Genomic DNA, 15,561 nt, shown 5'->3' with positions numbered 1-15,561 from the left:
AAAATGAACTGGACTCCGTGGCAGGTTTTGAATAGACATACACAAATTTATTGGCTGATAACATGGTAGATAGATAATGTAAGAATATGTATAATTTGATAACATGCAGAGAGTAATATGTGCTGAGAAATCAGAGAGAGGAGCTGAAGGAAGTTTCGGGGGGGGAAGGATTTGATGGGGGGAAGGGGGAAAATAATGAATATGATATGTTTTGATATTTTGTTATATGGAAATTGCTAATAAAAACATTTTTTCAAAAAAAGAAATACCTACATTGCAGGGGGTTGGACTAGATGATCACCCGGGACCCTTCCAACTCTAAAATCCTACAATTCAATAGGTAAGAAGAAGAAAACAGCAACAGGTTTGTAGTCATTCTTGTCTTTTACATCGCTCTTCGAGGATATTCCTTTAAAAGCACCACCCGTGAATAGGACTGGGGGGGGGGGGAATGACAGTCTTATGCTTCCTCAGAGACAATGAAGAAAAAACCGAGATGGGGTTTAAAAGGATTAGACAGAAACAGCATTTGCATCGTATTAGTCAGTTCAGAAAAGACAATGGTTATTGATCCTTCACCCTCAAGGGAATAGATGGCTCTTGCCAGCTGGAGCCAGGAAACCAAGCCCACCTCCCAGAGACATAGCGTAACGCAATTACACATGGCTTCCTCCAGAGCATCTGCTGGTTAGATGATACCCTGGCAGTTAGATGGGCCATTGATCCACTAAAAAAAGTGACAATTACACAGGTCTCAGGTTGCAGCTGAGGATGCCATCTGTAGCTGGTTTTATATTCAGATAAACTCAGGTCAGCTGCGGCTAATGGGAGCGAGCAGGTTGAAGCTGAGCAAAAAACGTGCGCCGTTCGTTTATTTCTTATGTTTCCTTCTTAGCATCACCTAGATTCTGGGCCTGAACCAATCCACCAGGATATGCCAGCTGTCAGAATCACTTCCTGCCAAAAAGAGGGACGAGGCAAAACAGATTGCAGCGAGGCAAAGGAAGCAGGGAGTGGGGGAAGAGATGATGAAGGTCTCAGGTGATGGAGGTATCTTACAGTTGTGGGGTGGGAGAGGGCACTTGCCTGTGGCTTCTTCTCATCCTGGCTTGAGAAACGCTTAGATGGAGGAACCACACAGCTGAGATCAACAGCAAGTTGCTTTTCAGCTAAAGATTGCTCAGCAGGGACTCCAAGCAACATACGGGGCTGGAACTATGCCCCTGGCTCTGCCATCGGGATTGTAAACATCTGCCCGCATCCCAGCTTCTATATCTAAACATTATTACAGGGATGAGGAACCTCAAGCCTAAGGATCAATTATGGCCCTCAGAGCCTAGGACTTGCTGATCAGAAGGTCGGCGGTTCGAATCCCTGTGACGGGGTGAGCTCCCGTTGCTCGGTCCCAGCTCCTGCCCACCTAGCAGTTTGAAAGCACGTCAAAGTGCAAGTAGATAAATAGGTACCACTCCAGCGGGATGGTAAATAGTGTTTCCGTGCACTGCTCTGGTTCGCTGGAAGCGGCTTAGTCATGCTGGCCACATGACCCAGAAGCTGTATGCTGGTTCCCTCGGCCAGTAAAGCGAGATGAGTGCCCAGAGTTGTCTGCGAATGGACCTAATGGTCAGGGGTCCCTTTACCTTTACCTAGGGACTGCAAGAAGATCAAACCAATCCATTCTTAAGGAAATCAGCCCTGAGTGCTCACTGGAAGGACAGATCCTGAAGCTGAAGCTCCAATACTTTGTCCACCTCTTGAGAGAGAAGACTCCCCCAAGGAGAAGGGGACAACAGAGGACGAGGTGTTTGGACAGTGTTCTCGAAGCCACCAGCATGAGTTTGACCAAACTGCGGGAGGCAGTGGAAGACAGGAGTGCCTAGCGTGCTCTGGTCCATGGGGTCACGAAGAGTCGGACACGACTAAATGACTAAACAAAAACAAGGGTTCTCCATCTCACCCTGTGATCACACACCCCTCCCCCTGATTCCTAAAGTGCCATGGGGTGTGAGCAGGCAGCCTGCATAAAGAGGGACAGGACTTTGCCCAAGGTTTAGTGGCTAGTTCGGTTGCTTTAGACTCTGAGAATCCAGTTCAAGTCTCAAGAGTCCCTGATACCAGCTCTTTCCACTGTTGCGGCAAAAATAATACCCTCCAGGAGCTGGTAGACGACATAGCAAGTCAACGGAGCTGTTCCGCTTGATTCCAAATTAAGACATTGTTCTCTGTCATTCCAGTGTGATGATATGAACCGCAGACGCTAGCACTTTGATTTATGTTTATTGAGTGTGTGCCTCCAACTTAATTTCCTAAAGTTAAAATTTAATGAAGCAGAACAGCCAAATAATTTTTTTATGTCCCGAAACCTCATGCAGTCAGCACGTTCCCTTCTTCCTCCACCGCCAACACATATTTCGTGGCTTCTTTCATTAAGATCCATTTTTCATGCAAAGTAATAAATGGAAGAGACAAAGAGAAATCAATCCCATCAATCAATGCCTCGCTACCAGTGTCTTACTACGGTATATGTTCAGTTGTTTAGTGATCATCACGGTGATATCTAGCAATCTAGGGGTAGATCTACACACAGGAAAAACACACAAGCTATAAATAAGTCATGAATTAAATCATTATAACAAAAGAAGAAAAAGCCCTATGTAAAATCTCATAGAAAAGTGTTGTGCTCTACAGCGCCATCTGGTGTTGCATGTTTATAACACATTTGAAATGCTGTTTTTTGACAAATGTAGCTGAGTAGGAGTATTTATGACTGTTCATCTAACAGGACCATAAGGTGATAAATCCTTGCCTCCACTGAAATCACACACTGGAAGTCAGGTAATAGTGGGGTTGTCCATATTTTACAAGACAAGATCCAATGCCCATAGTCATGGGCTTGGTCCAGTTGGTCCAGATCTCACAGGAAGGAGGTCCTTCCTCCAGTCTTTCTCATGGCAGAGGAAGATTGGAATGTTACCCTTTTAATTATCAACTAACTAACCATAGTTCCCTGTGATGCCAGAAGTCAAGGAACTGTAATTTGCTTAGTGAGCAAGTCAGGAACTGAAGCCACACTTTCACTCTGGTTTGTTCCCTAGCAGCCCCATGTTTGGCAACTGTGCAAGGGGACCCTGCACACCTACCAGTATCTGTAAGGAAAATGCAAGACCTATTGCCATACAAAATGAGACCTTTTGGTGCCTGGGGCAAGATGTGCCGTTGATACTTCCCCCCACCCCAAATCTGGGCTCACGCCCTGGTGGGGTGGGAGGAGCATGCTACCTGAGGTGGGTTGCCTCACGTTATCTCATTGGTGCACCAGCCATGCTAGGGCAGCAAGTCAGCTTAGGTGCTGCAGAACAGAACACATGACACACCTTTCTAGATACCGTATTTTTCGCTCCTAAGACACACTTTTTTCTTCCTAAAAAGTAAGGGGAAATGTCCGTGCGAATGCATGGTCCCTGGAGCCAAATTGCCCAGGGGCGAAAAGCAGATCATGCTTTTTTTAAAAAAAAGAAGGAAGTGTGTGTTGAAGGGAAGCAGCTGATCAGCAAGCGATCAGGGAGGGAGATAAGGGACGCTAGAGATAAAGGAGGCTGCCTGGGGGGGGGGAGGCAAAAGCCCATGGATCCTCATGATTTTTGCATTGGGTCACCCCAAATTCACCTTCAGATCACATAGCATGTCCATGGCTACAGCCTGCACCACAAAAATCATACATCCACTGTTTCGTTCAGAATATTTTATTTCTTGTTTTCCTCCTCTAAAAACTAGGTGTGTCTTATGGTCAGGTGCATCTTATGGAGCGAAAAACACAGTACTTTTGCCTTTCAGAATTTGCTGCCTGAGGCAGCTACCTCAGCCTGCCTCAAGGTAGGGCCAGCCCTGCCTGGAAGGTCGCTCAGAAAAGGTGGCCATCAGATTGGAAAAGGTTCCCCATCACTGAACGAGACTTAGCAGCTCAACTGAAGCATTTCATGGCTGAGCCCAGCCTTGAACCAAAGCCTTCACCTTTCGTTCCATTGCTCTGCCTCTTTGCTGTGTGAATGACAGCCCTGACCAGGGTCGTTGCAAAGCAGGGAACGTCTGACCTTCCACATGGACTCCAATTCCCACCAAGCAGCGTGGCAGTTGATGGGAGCTGTAGTTCCTCATTCCTGCTGCAAAGAATACAGAAAATGGATGCAGACGTGACTGCAAGCCTCTCAACTGATTCTGCTGTTCCCATAACTACGCTATTTGTGCTGTCTGATGCTGTTAGCAAGAACAGTCACGCATGACTGTGGCTTCTCCACCCATGAGTAGGAGAAATTGCAACTTGGTAGAAAGACCGGAAATCCAGAATTTGTGGTGCAGAGTCCTTGCTCTAGAGAAAACTATTATTTCTTGATTGCATAGGTATGAGAGAATCTTAGCACTGCTATAGTGTGTGTGTGTGTTTCTAAAATGGCTGCCTTTAGTTACTTTGAGAACCTGGTTGCCATAGCAACCCTGGTGTGCCCCAGGATTCAGCTCCTAATTTGTAAGTGGGATGGGCCCCTGAGGCAAAGCAAGTGTGATGGTTGCCTACAGATCAGAGGATAATAGCAGAGAGTGGAGGTTGCTGTGCTTGTTCCACAGGAACGCTCGTCTCTAGGGACTCCGCTTGGTGGAAGGATGGCAGTACCAATGTTTTCTGCATTTGCACCTCAAGCGATTTGATTGCTTACCTAGCATTCCCTGCAGAGATGATGGTGGGATATGACAGGGCCGTTGGCAGCAGGGGGGAAAAAAACCCAGGCATGTTTATCTGGAAAGAGATATGCTTGGCCCTATGAAAATAACTATGCACTATTGACATTGTGCGAGGAGGCAACTGCTCCTGCTAGCATGGCTTTCAGGGTGAGCAAACCATTTAGGGGATGTGAACAGAAGAAGAAGAAGAGTTTGGATTTGATATCCCGCTTTATCACTACCCTAAGGAGTCTCAAAGCGGCTAACATTCTCCTTCCCCTTCCTCCCCCACAACAAACACCCTGTGAGGTGAGTGGGGCTGAGAGACTTCAGAGAAGTGTGACTGGCCCAAGGTCACCCAGCAGCTGCATGTGGAGGAGCGGGGAATCGAACCCGGTTCACCAGATTACGAGTCCACCGCTCTTAACCACTACACCACACTGGCTCTCAGCACACAGAGGAGGCTGGTTCATTAGAGAAAACAGGGCACTGTCCCACCAACCTCTGTTTACTCCCAGTCAGTCCCCACCTGTCTCCTGTCTAACATACAACCAATCCAGTGGGTAGCACTGCCTGCCAGCCTCCTCCTCCTTACTCTCAATGTTGCCAATTAGCTGAATGGTAGCAAAAACTAGATCTGGGTCCACCTGCCTCTGGATCCGCCCACTGTTAGCTTCTGCCCTGCCAATTCCATTGGGCACCAGTCACCATTGGCTCTGAAGACAGTAACTTCAAATATATAGCCCTCTGTCGCCAGTCCTCCCTTTAATTTCCCCACCCACCCTCAGCATTTAGCACCACATGACCAGGCGGCCGCCATTTTAATCTCCCCACATTGTCCCCAAGCTAGAATTATTCTGAGGCATGGCCGGAAGCGTTTCTCCCAGTGAGGGAAAGGTAGCCTGTGAATGCGATTCAAAACATGTCCAATTTAGAGTGAGAGCTTTATTGAAGTACTGTGGCCAAAAAAAGGATGCACATAAAATACGGTAATACCCAGTGGCGTAGCATAGGGGGTGCAGGGGGGCCGGCCGCACCGGGCCCAACATCTGGGGGGGGGGCGCTCGCACTCGCAGCTCTCTGCCCCTACCTGGCTCACTCACTCTCTCTCACTGCAGTGCTGGCTGTGCGAATCCGATCCGAGCCGCCAGGTCGCCGCCCACTGTGGAGGGGAGGGTGCCAGGCGTGCGGTGCAGTGCGGAGAGAGAGCGAGGGACTATCTGGGGGAGGGACAGTGCAGCCAGGGGGGGCGCAAATTACTTGCCTTGCCCCGGGTTAGGGGGCGCAAATTACTTGCCTTGCCCCGTGTGCTGACAACCCACGCTACGCCACTGGTAATACCATAGTGACAATAGTCCATATTTAGGATGAAGCTTGTCCTCTTTGTTCCCAGCTGATGGTATTTCTTGTCTGAAGGAAGAATCTGTGGGGGGATTTCACCAGGGCTGTCTGATTAGACTGTCAGGATTCATGCTCAGTACAGTGTTCAGAATTCAATTGTTCTCCTAGTGTTCTTCTTCAATTTGTCACTGAAAAAGACATTTTAGTCAAAATGCATTGACTATTGGCTATGGAAGATATCTGGTTCACAGTAGCGGATGGTGTAATGCGATGATAATGTGCACCTGTTCTCCTCTTGGTCATGTTTCCATTGCTTGCAGAAGCGGAAGAGGAGTGTGCAATGGCCATTAGGTTGGCGTGGTGCAAATGCACTGGCAGAGCGTATCTGGTGCTTGCACTGTGCCAACCTTGCCCCTGCTTTGCTCCTACCCCTCGACCTCCTGCTAAGCCGCAGCAATGGGAAGTCAGGTGAGCGCTGCCACCCTACTGTCCTCTACAGCTGGTTCATGCATAGTGTATACGCCACTACCACATCCTAACTGATGAATATATTGACATGCATTGCGTTTACCAACGTGCATTGTTACAGGCAGGCATTATTGACTGTTGAGGCTCTGGCATTCATTTTACGAAGCTATCATTTTAAGCTGAACCTTTCAAGTTGTATGTTTTATGCATCAAATAAATTTGTATTCCACTCACAGGTCACCTTGGCTCCTTTGTATTCATATATACAAAGCAAACATATACTCTTGCTTTGGCTATGAACCTCCAGTGGGGCATGCTATTTTATTTCCCTATGGTGCCCTAAAGTGTCACTATGTCCAGGGCACTAAAATGGCAGCTTCCAGGCACTGCTCGCAGGAGCAACACGATCACCGAGTAAATCCAAATGGGGGTGGCACAGGCAAAAGAGGGGGCCCAGTGCCAGCCCCTGTCCCTGCCCCCCAAGCCTGGAATTGACATGGTCAACAAATCTACTATTTACAGTCTTAACTATGGGTCGTAACAACGTTAGCTTATATACAAAACACAGGAAATAAAACATATAACTAGATTCCCAACGGTCTATCACATGAATTTGTAGATGCAATAGATAGATTAGTCTTGACAGGTCTGGTGCAAGGACAAAGCGAACAACCTTCTCTATCACTGACCTTTCCTTTTTTTCCTGAATTCAATTCTCTGTTTATGCGACAGAAAGCAAAAACTAACAACCCATCTTTGTGGACTTATAGCCCATTAAGTATGATTGTTGTTGATGCATTTTTCTGGCCCATTACTATCCCTCCACAGTATTTGAATATGCAGGGAATGAAAGTTTTCAAAATCTACTTGCTGTTTACTACAGAGGTTTGCAGTGAATTGTTTTGCCCTCCTCTTCTGAGATTTTATAGCCAAGAGGCAAAGCCCATTGACTTGTTCCTTTCATATATGGTAATGGTTGTTTTTTCGTCTAGAACTGCTGCATTTCATTTATTTCAGATTTGTCCTGTTCCATTTCTTCAACGTAATATTAGGTTACCAATGGAAGCTTTTGTGTTGAAATGCTTCTGCCATATATTGAAATACACTGCAGAGGATTCAACCTATTATGATTGCATTATTGGAGTGTTATGGTAATCATTTCATTGCAATAAAGAATATATGATTGCATTATTGGAGTGTTATGGTAATCATTTCATTGTAATAAAGAATATATATATATATACCCCTTAATACTGATTTTGGTTGCTGGAGGGTTTTTTGCTTTGAGAATGACCGCTGATAGCCCCATTGTTTGCAAGAATTTGGAAGAAGCTCATTGTATAACTGCATTTAGAGTTCCCCTAAATGTGAGACAGGTGGCTCAAAATGGAGATAAGGAATATTTACAGCTACTTCATAAAGGCAAAGAGAATAACAGCCACAAGGGATGACTGGATTAGCTCTAAGGGGAATTGGGGAGGTGGAGACAGCAGGTGCAGTCCATATGGGACCTGGCATCGAGGGGGCACTTGACTAGTGTTTGCACATTGCCTTGTGGATTACGTCTCCTGCTTCTATCTTATCAAAAAATGAAGGGGGAGAGATTAAGTTGAGATCAGTGTGTGCAAGTACACTCCTTCCACCCACAAAGCTGAAGCAGGAGCATTGCTGTGATTGTTAATCATCCCTTGCGGAGGACTCTCACATGATCGCAGCTTCCCTAGCCTGCCTCAATGCACAAGCAGCTGATCGATAAGCCAGCATATTGCCTGACTCTTAGTCCCGCATTGCTCAGTGCTACCACCATTATGGAGAAACGAGCCCTCCAGGGGCGCACAAATGTCACCTGCACATGGCTGTGACGCACGGTCTTTTCCTTGGCGCGCATGCAAGAAGCATTTCCTCCCAGTTAGGAGGCAACATTCAAAGGCTTCATATCATTTTCGTTTAATGTGTTGGCCCGTGAGCTGCTGTGCTTGCTTCTCGACGAATTTTGGCCAGACCGTAATGCTTTGCACTGACTGGGGGGAAAACCAGAGGATTCCTCTAAATTAAAGGCGGAAATGCTTAATCCACACTTTTTGAAACGCAGCGAATCCTTCGATACTCGCACTTCTCTGAATTGCACAATTGTGCAACATTTGCAAAAATGCATGCACCAGGGTAAACTGTGCATAAGAATGTGTGTTATTAGTGAAAACGACATCAAGAAATGTATTAGAATAGAAGAAATTGCATACAAGAACGTGGTCATTAGGAGAATTTTGCACTAAAAGGCTGATGAATTTTCATGAGGACTTTCTGTGTGTGTGTGTGTGTGTGTGTGTGTGCGCGCGCGCGCGTGTGTGTGTGTGTGTATAGACACACCAAATAAAATAAATAAACTGATGCGGAAATGTGGACAGAACAATACTGGGATAATAATAATAATAATAATAATAATAATAATGGTAATAATATTTATACCCCACCCATCAGGCTGGGTTTCCCTAGCCACTCTGGGCAGTTTACAGCATATATAAAAACACAGTAAAATATCAAGCATTAAAAACTGCCTTCAGATGTCATTAAAAGTTGTGTAGTTCTTTATCTCCTTGACATCTGAAGGGAGGGTTTTCCACAGAGCAGGCACCACTACAGAGAAGGCCCTGAGAAACTGAAACTGTAAATAAACTAGATGAGGGTTATAGAATCAAAAGAACTGTGGAGTTGGATGAAGCCCCCAAGTGTCATCCAGTCTGACCCTCTGCAATTCAGGAATCCCAGTACCGGCACCTTTTAAAAAGAATAAAAATAATAAACACTGAGCCTAAAGACATCACAGTCCCTGCTGTGTCTTACTGTCCAAAAGGAAACACAGACCCTGGTAAACATGCCTGGTGTCCCTGGAATCTCAAACTGCTGAGAGGTTGGAGTGGCATGTAACAATATTCTTCCTCAGAAGGGGAGTTGCAACTTCCCAACAATCCCTTTTCCTCCAGTGAATGGCTTTTAATACAACGCAGGATTGGCTCTGTGGTCTAGGGAAGCTTTTAATGTTTAACAGACTATTGTATTTTAATATTTTGTTGGAAGCTGCCCAGAATGGCTAGGGAAACCTGCCAGATGGGCAGGGTATAAATATATTATTATTATTATTATTATTATTATTATTATTATTAACCACTGAGCCTCTTGGGCTTGCCAATTAGAAGGTCAGCGGTTTGAATCCCCACGATGGGGTGAGCTCCTGTTGCTCTGTCCCAGCTCCTGCCCACCTAGCAGTTCGAAAGCACCCCTAAGTGCAAGTCGATAAATAGGTACCGCTCTGGCAGGAAGGTAAACGGCATTTCCGTGTGCAGCACTGGTGCTGGCTCGCCAGTTGCAGCTTCGTCACGCTGGCCATGTGACCTGGAAGTGTCTTCGGATGGCGCCGGCTCCCGGCCTCTTGAGCGAGATGAGCACGCAACCCTAGAGTCGGTCACGACTGGCCCGTACAAGCAGGGGTACCTTTACCTTTACCTTTTACAGGGGCCCCGCAGAACTGGTCAGCGTGCTTATTAATGTGACTGACAAGTGTGACAATTAGTATATCAGGAACTGTGACACATCCCTTCTCATACCCTGCCCCCCAACCCAAGCCAAGACAACGGAAAAGAGCACAGTTCACACTATCAAAAATGCCGAGACCCTACCTGCCTGCGACTGTCATGCCAGAGTGCTGCATGCTCTAGTTATCTCCCGCTTGGACTACTGCAATGCACTGTACGTGGGGCTACCTTTGAAGGTGACCCGGAAACTGCAATTAATCCAGAATGCGGCAGCTAGACTGGGGACTGGGAGTGGCCGCCGAGACCACATAACACCAGTTCTGAAAAATCTTCGAGGGCCTTCTGGCGGTTCCCTCGCTGCGAGAAGTGAGGTTACAGGAAACCAGGCAGAGGGCCTTCTCGGTAGTGGCGCCTGCCCTGTGGAACACCCTCCCAGCAGATGTCAAGGCAATAAACAAGTATTTTACTTTTAAAAGACAACTGTATTGTTTTTAATACTTGATTGGGAGCCGCCCAGAGTGGCTGGGGAAACTCAGCCAGATGGGTGGGGTATAAATAAATTATTATTATTATAATTATTATTATTTGCTTCCTTGTTTCTGAGCCAGAATAAGACATTGGAGGCATGACTCCCCCCCCCCCCCCGACTCTGGATGCTTTGACTCAAGAATTGCTAACCTGGTGCCCTCCTTGTGCTTTGGGCAACAATCCCCATCAGTTTCAGATGAAAATTGTCATCCAAAGCACCTGGAAGACCAAGCTGCAGACCCCTATTTCCCTCACAGATGTGCAATTCCCAGACTTCCCAGGGAAGATGAATTGATTATTAAACCGGTCTGAGAATTTTAGCTCTGTGAGGGGAATCAACGGTCTCCTGACAACTGTCACCATCTTATGCAAACTACAGCCCCCAGAATTCTTTGTGTGAAGCCACGAGTGTTTAAAGGGTGGTGGTACTGCTTTAAATGTATAATGCAATTTATGTATGCTACAACAGCGGCAAGAGTCTTGATAGCGCAAGGATGGACGAATGAGGAAACCCCGACAAAAGAACAGTGGCAAGAGAAATTGATGAACTATGCAGAACTGGCGAAACTGACATACAAATCGCGAGATAAGGACAACTGTGACTTTAAAGAAGAATGGGAACTTTTTACAAATTATTTAAAAAGACCAAAAAATGAGCTGGACTCCTTGGCAGGTTTTGAATAAACATACACAAATTAATTGAGGGTTACTATAGTAGACAGATAATAAAAAGATATATACAATTTTACAGGATGCAGAGAATAACATGAGTTGAGAAATCAGAGTGAGGAGCTGAGGGAAGTCTTGGGGGGGAGGGGGGGTTCTTTGGGGAGGGAAAAAAGGGGGGAAATAATGAAGACGATTTGTTTTGATAATTTGTTATGTTGGAATTGTTAATAATTTTTTTAAAAAATAAAATAAAATAAATGTACAATCCAGATGGGGCCTTTGTTTGTGTAAAACATTTCTGCGTTCCCTTTGCACACACCCCACAAATGATATGCAACCGTCGTACGATGTCATAAGATTGCGGCGCCCATAATATCTCTACCAATCTGTCGCCTGCACTGAAAGTGACCTTTCCCTCTGTAGCAACACACACCAGGTATATTATCAGCATACAGTCCCTTTGTACACTCTAAAGCAAATGACTGACGTTCAGACTTTTTTGAATATGGGTGTTTCCAAGCAAAGGCTAAGCAAATGTCCTTTCTTTATTACCCTTGCCTAGCTCTAAAACACCCTTGTAATTGTAACCTGCAAATGTTTATTCCTGAGGTCTTATTGACGTTCTTGGTCAGATACTGAATTTTTGGAGTATATATAAATGGCCTACTTTTTCTGCACTGGCTTTACTCAGCCAAAAGTATTAGCTTTAATGGGACTGTCCTCTGAGAGGACGCTCTATGATCACAACGTATGGCTGGAAGCAGAGGAGAGGTGGAAGGTGCCAGTTGGGGAACCCCCAGGGGAAAAAGGCTCAGAGTGTCATGAGTTCTTCATGGCGCTTTAGCAGAAATGCTCAGAGTTCCAGGTTCTTCAGTGCAGTATATTTATTGTGAGCTATAAAAAGCAGAGACATCACCTTGCCAACAAAGGTCTGTATAGTTAAAGCTATGGTTTTCCCAGTAGTGATGTATGGAAGTGAGAGCTGGACCATAAAGAAGGCTGATCGCCGAAGAATAGATGCTTTTGAATTATGGTGCTGGAGGAGACTCTTGAGAGTCCCATGGACTGCAAGAAGATCAAACGCATCCATTCTTAAGGAAATCAGCCCTGAGTGCTCACTGGAAGGACAGATCCTGAAGCTGAGGCTCCAATACTTTGGCCACCTCATGAGAAGAGAAGACTCCCTGGAAAAGACCCTGGTGCTGGGAAAGATGGAGGGCACAAGGAGAAGGGGACGACAGAGGACGAGATGGTTGGACACTGTTCTCGAAGCTATTAACATGAGTTTGACCAAACTGTGGGAGGCAGTGGAAGACAGGAGTGCCTGGCGTGCTCTGGTCCATGGGGTCACGAAGAGTTGGACACGACTAAACAACAACAACAACAACAAATATATACAAATATCTACAGGCTATAATACACGAGCAGTTCATACAGTCAGAGTACCTGACTGCACCTTAAGGCAAAGAGGACAACCTCTAACTCTCTCCCTCTGACCACACTCCTCTATATCACCACCTTTACTGCTGGAGAGGTTTCCCTTTTAAACCGATGACAGCCAATCAACTGTCAGCACATTACTGCTGAGTCGTTCTGACCCAGCACTTCTATAGAAAGCATTGCAGGCTGATTGCATCAGCTAGCAAACTCAAGCCTGCAGACTTACTATCTCACACAGCATTCTGTGATCCCGACCCAGAGCCAGGGGATTGATGGTGAGACGGTGAGAAGTGGTCAGAGGGAGAAGACTAGGACAAAAGTGGTGTTGGAAGCTGAAGAGGTAACAAGGTTTAGTGGGCAGGAAGAGGCTGTGTCAGAGAGCATTCTAGAATCAGAGGCAGAAGCAGAGACTGGAGAGGAGGTTGACCAAAAGACAGAGATGATGCAGGCTGCTGAAGAAGCCAGGGAGTCTCCCCCTCCTGCTGCAACCAGCTCCCCTCTCCCGTGGTCTCAGAACCAGAAGAAGTATGAAGAGGGTGGAGCAAAGACAGTCACAGTGACAAAGTCTCAGGGGAGGAGGAAGCTTAGGGAACTGTGGGAAGGCAGGGACCTTTAGTCCTCTCAACTGCCTCATTGGGGCAAGGTCTACCAGGAAGAGTTGCTGTGCTCACTCTAATCAGGAGTAGAGTGATGATTAAGGGTTCTTCCAGATGGGCTTAACTGCAAATGGGTCACTGAGATATTGCAAAGAAGACATTGGCAATATTTCTTTTCTTTACTTTACGTATCTGATTTTCTCCAGAAAAGGTAAATCTGTATTTAACAAGGAGGGAGGCATTTGTTGCCAACAGTGTTGTGTTGACGCTGCAAAAAGCTTGCCTGCATGAGGAGCACCAGTCTCACGATAAGCACACATCTGGGTGCTTCTAGTTCCCCTTAATTGCCAAGTTCCTAGCATGAACCTTTGACCCTCTTATGCGCAATTTCCTGAGCAAAAGGTCCTTTTGAACTCTTAACGTCCTTGTGCACTTTTGACCCTTCTTTGCAGGAGAGCCAAAAGGCAACCATTTTACAACCCAAGTTTTACAGACAAACACAAAATGGCTACAAATACCTATTCCTTCACATCATGTTTACTCAGATATATGCACACAAGGAGGGATTGGTTTCTTATGACATACAAGCCAACATTTCTCTTATGAAAACAGGGATGTTCTAAATTATTATTATTATTATTATTATTATTATTATTATTATTATTATTCCCCACCCAGAACAGTGAAATTGATAATGCATTCTGGCAAAATCTTTGGGAGGGGGAAAACCTTTTAAAGTCAGTTTCTGCTAAAATGAGAGAAAATAGTTTTAAAACAATTCACAGGTGAAATGGCACAGGTTGAGCTCCCATTCAAGTCCTTTGTCAGCAGTTAGGTTCATATATCCAAATGTGGTGACAATTAAAACCAGTACCAATTATTTTGGAAATTAGTCTTTGAAGAAGTTTGTTCCATTACACAAACAGGTGACATAACCTGATCTGAAGCTAACTTTATTAAATCTGTGTAGAGATGATCAAAATAATTTATTGCTGAAGGACCCACTAATCCTTTTTAATGTCTGCGGCTAGAAATATAATTGTACAATATTGGAAAACAACCACTAACTTAACTCTAGAGGCATGGTGGAATAGAATATGCAGGAACTAATGAGGCAATTTAGGGAGCTCAGGAACACAAAGGCAAAGATGATTTGGAAACTTTATGGTACGTGTTTATTCAGTGCAGCACCAGCTACCGTGGCTCACTCTGGGACAAGATGGAGAACAGAAGACCCTTAACTCCTATAATCAACTCTAACTATTGTACAAACTTGCTTAATGTTTAACTGTATCGTTTGCTTTGTACATGCATGGAATGCTTCAGGGAGGGTATATGGGGATCAGTGGCGTAGCGTGGGTTGTCAGCACCCGGGGCAAGGCAAGTAATTTGCACCCCCTAACCCGTGGATTTGCGCCCCCTAAACCGTGGATTTGCGCCCCCTAACCCTAACCCCCAGGTGTTGCGCCCGGTGCGGCCGGCCCCCCCTGCACCCCCACGGTACACCACTGGTGGGGATTATTAGTTAGATGTGTTTTCTGAAACTGAAAGTTTTTTTTGTAAAAAAGAATAAACCTAGAATCTTTTTAAAAATAAAAAATACAGAAGTTTTCTTTTAAAAAAACAAAACCAGAAAACTCCATTCAGAACAAATGTTTTGGACGGCAGGTTCTTTTACTGCACTGTTTCATTTCAGATAATTAAAGATTATGAATTTTAGGTAGAACATTTCAAACATTCGTTTTCTCAGAGGCATTTGACTGCTGAAAAAGGAAAGGTGGAAGGCACAGGCTTTTGAATTGCTGCTTTTATTGACTGTTCCTTCTGTAATTTCACCTTCTTTAAGGCTGTTTCCTCATCTTTTTTTCTTTTTTCTTTAGTGTTTAATTGTTCTTTTTTTGTGAGTGGCCCAGAACTGTGGGAGAGACCGTTAAATAAATAAAATGGGCTGATTGTTAATTAATGAGCTACATCTGAAGCATCCTCCAACTCTGATTCTAACCTACATTAAGCTACCTGAATAATACGTGACAGGAAAAGTGAAGCTGTGAAATCTAGTCTAGTTTAATGGACCAAAAATGCAAGCATCGTTTGGGTAAATTCCTCCTTAAAGGTCACCACTTTCTCTAAAAAATACCTTATATCCCTGCCCAATTACTGAGGACTTGGGAGGGGGGGTCACTGTTAATGGTCCCCTATGGCTCGGATGCACAGCTTGGATACTGCAGGACTCATGAATTTTCTGGGCCCAATTTTGTGCAACTTTATTCCAGTTG

The sequence above is a fragment of the Podarcis tiliguerta genome, assembly GCF_965153285.1.
Source record: "Podarcis tiliguerta genome assembly, chromosome: 1".
Classification (NCBI taxonomy): Eukaryota; Metazoa; Chordata; class Lepidosauria; order Squamata; family Lacertidae; genus Podarcis; species Podarcis tiliguerta.
This window is presented reverse-complemented; position numbering follows the sequence as displayed.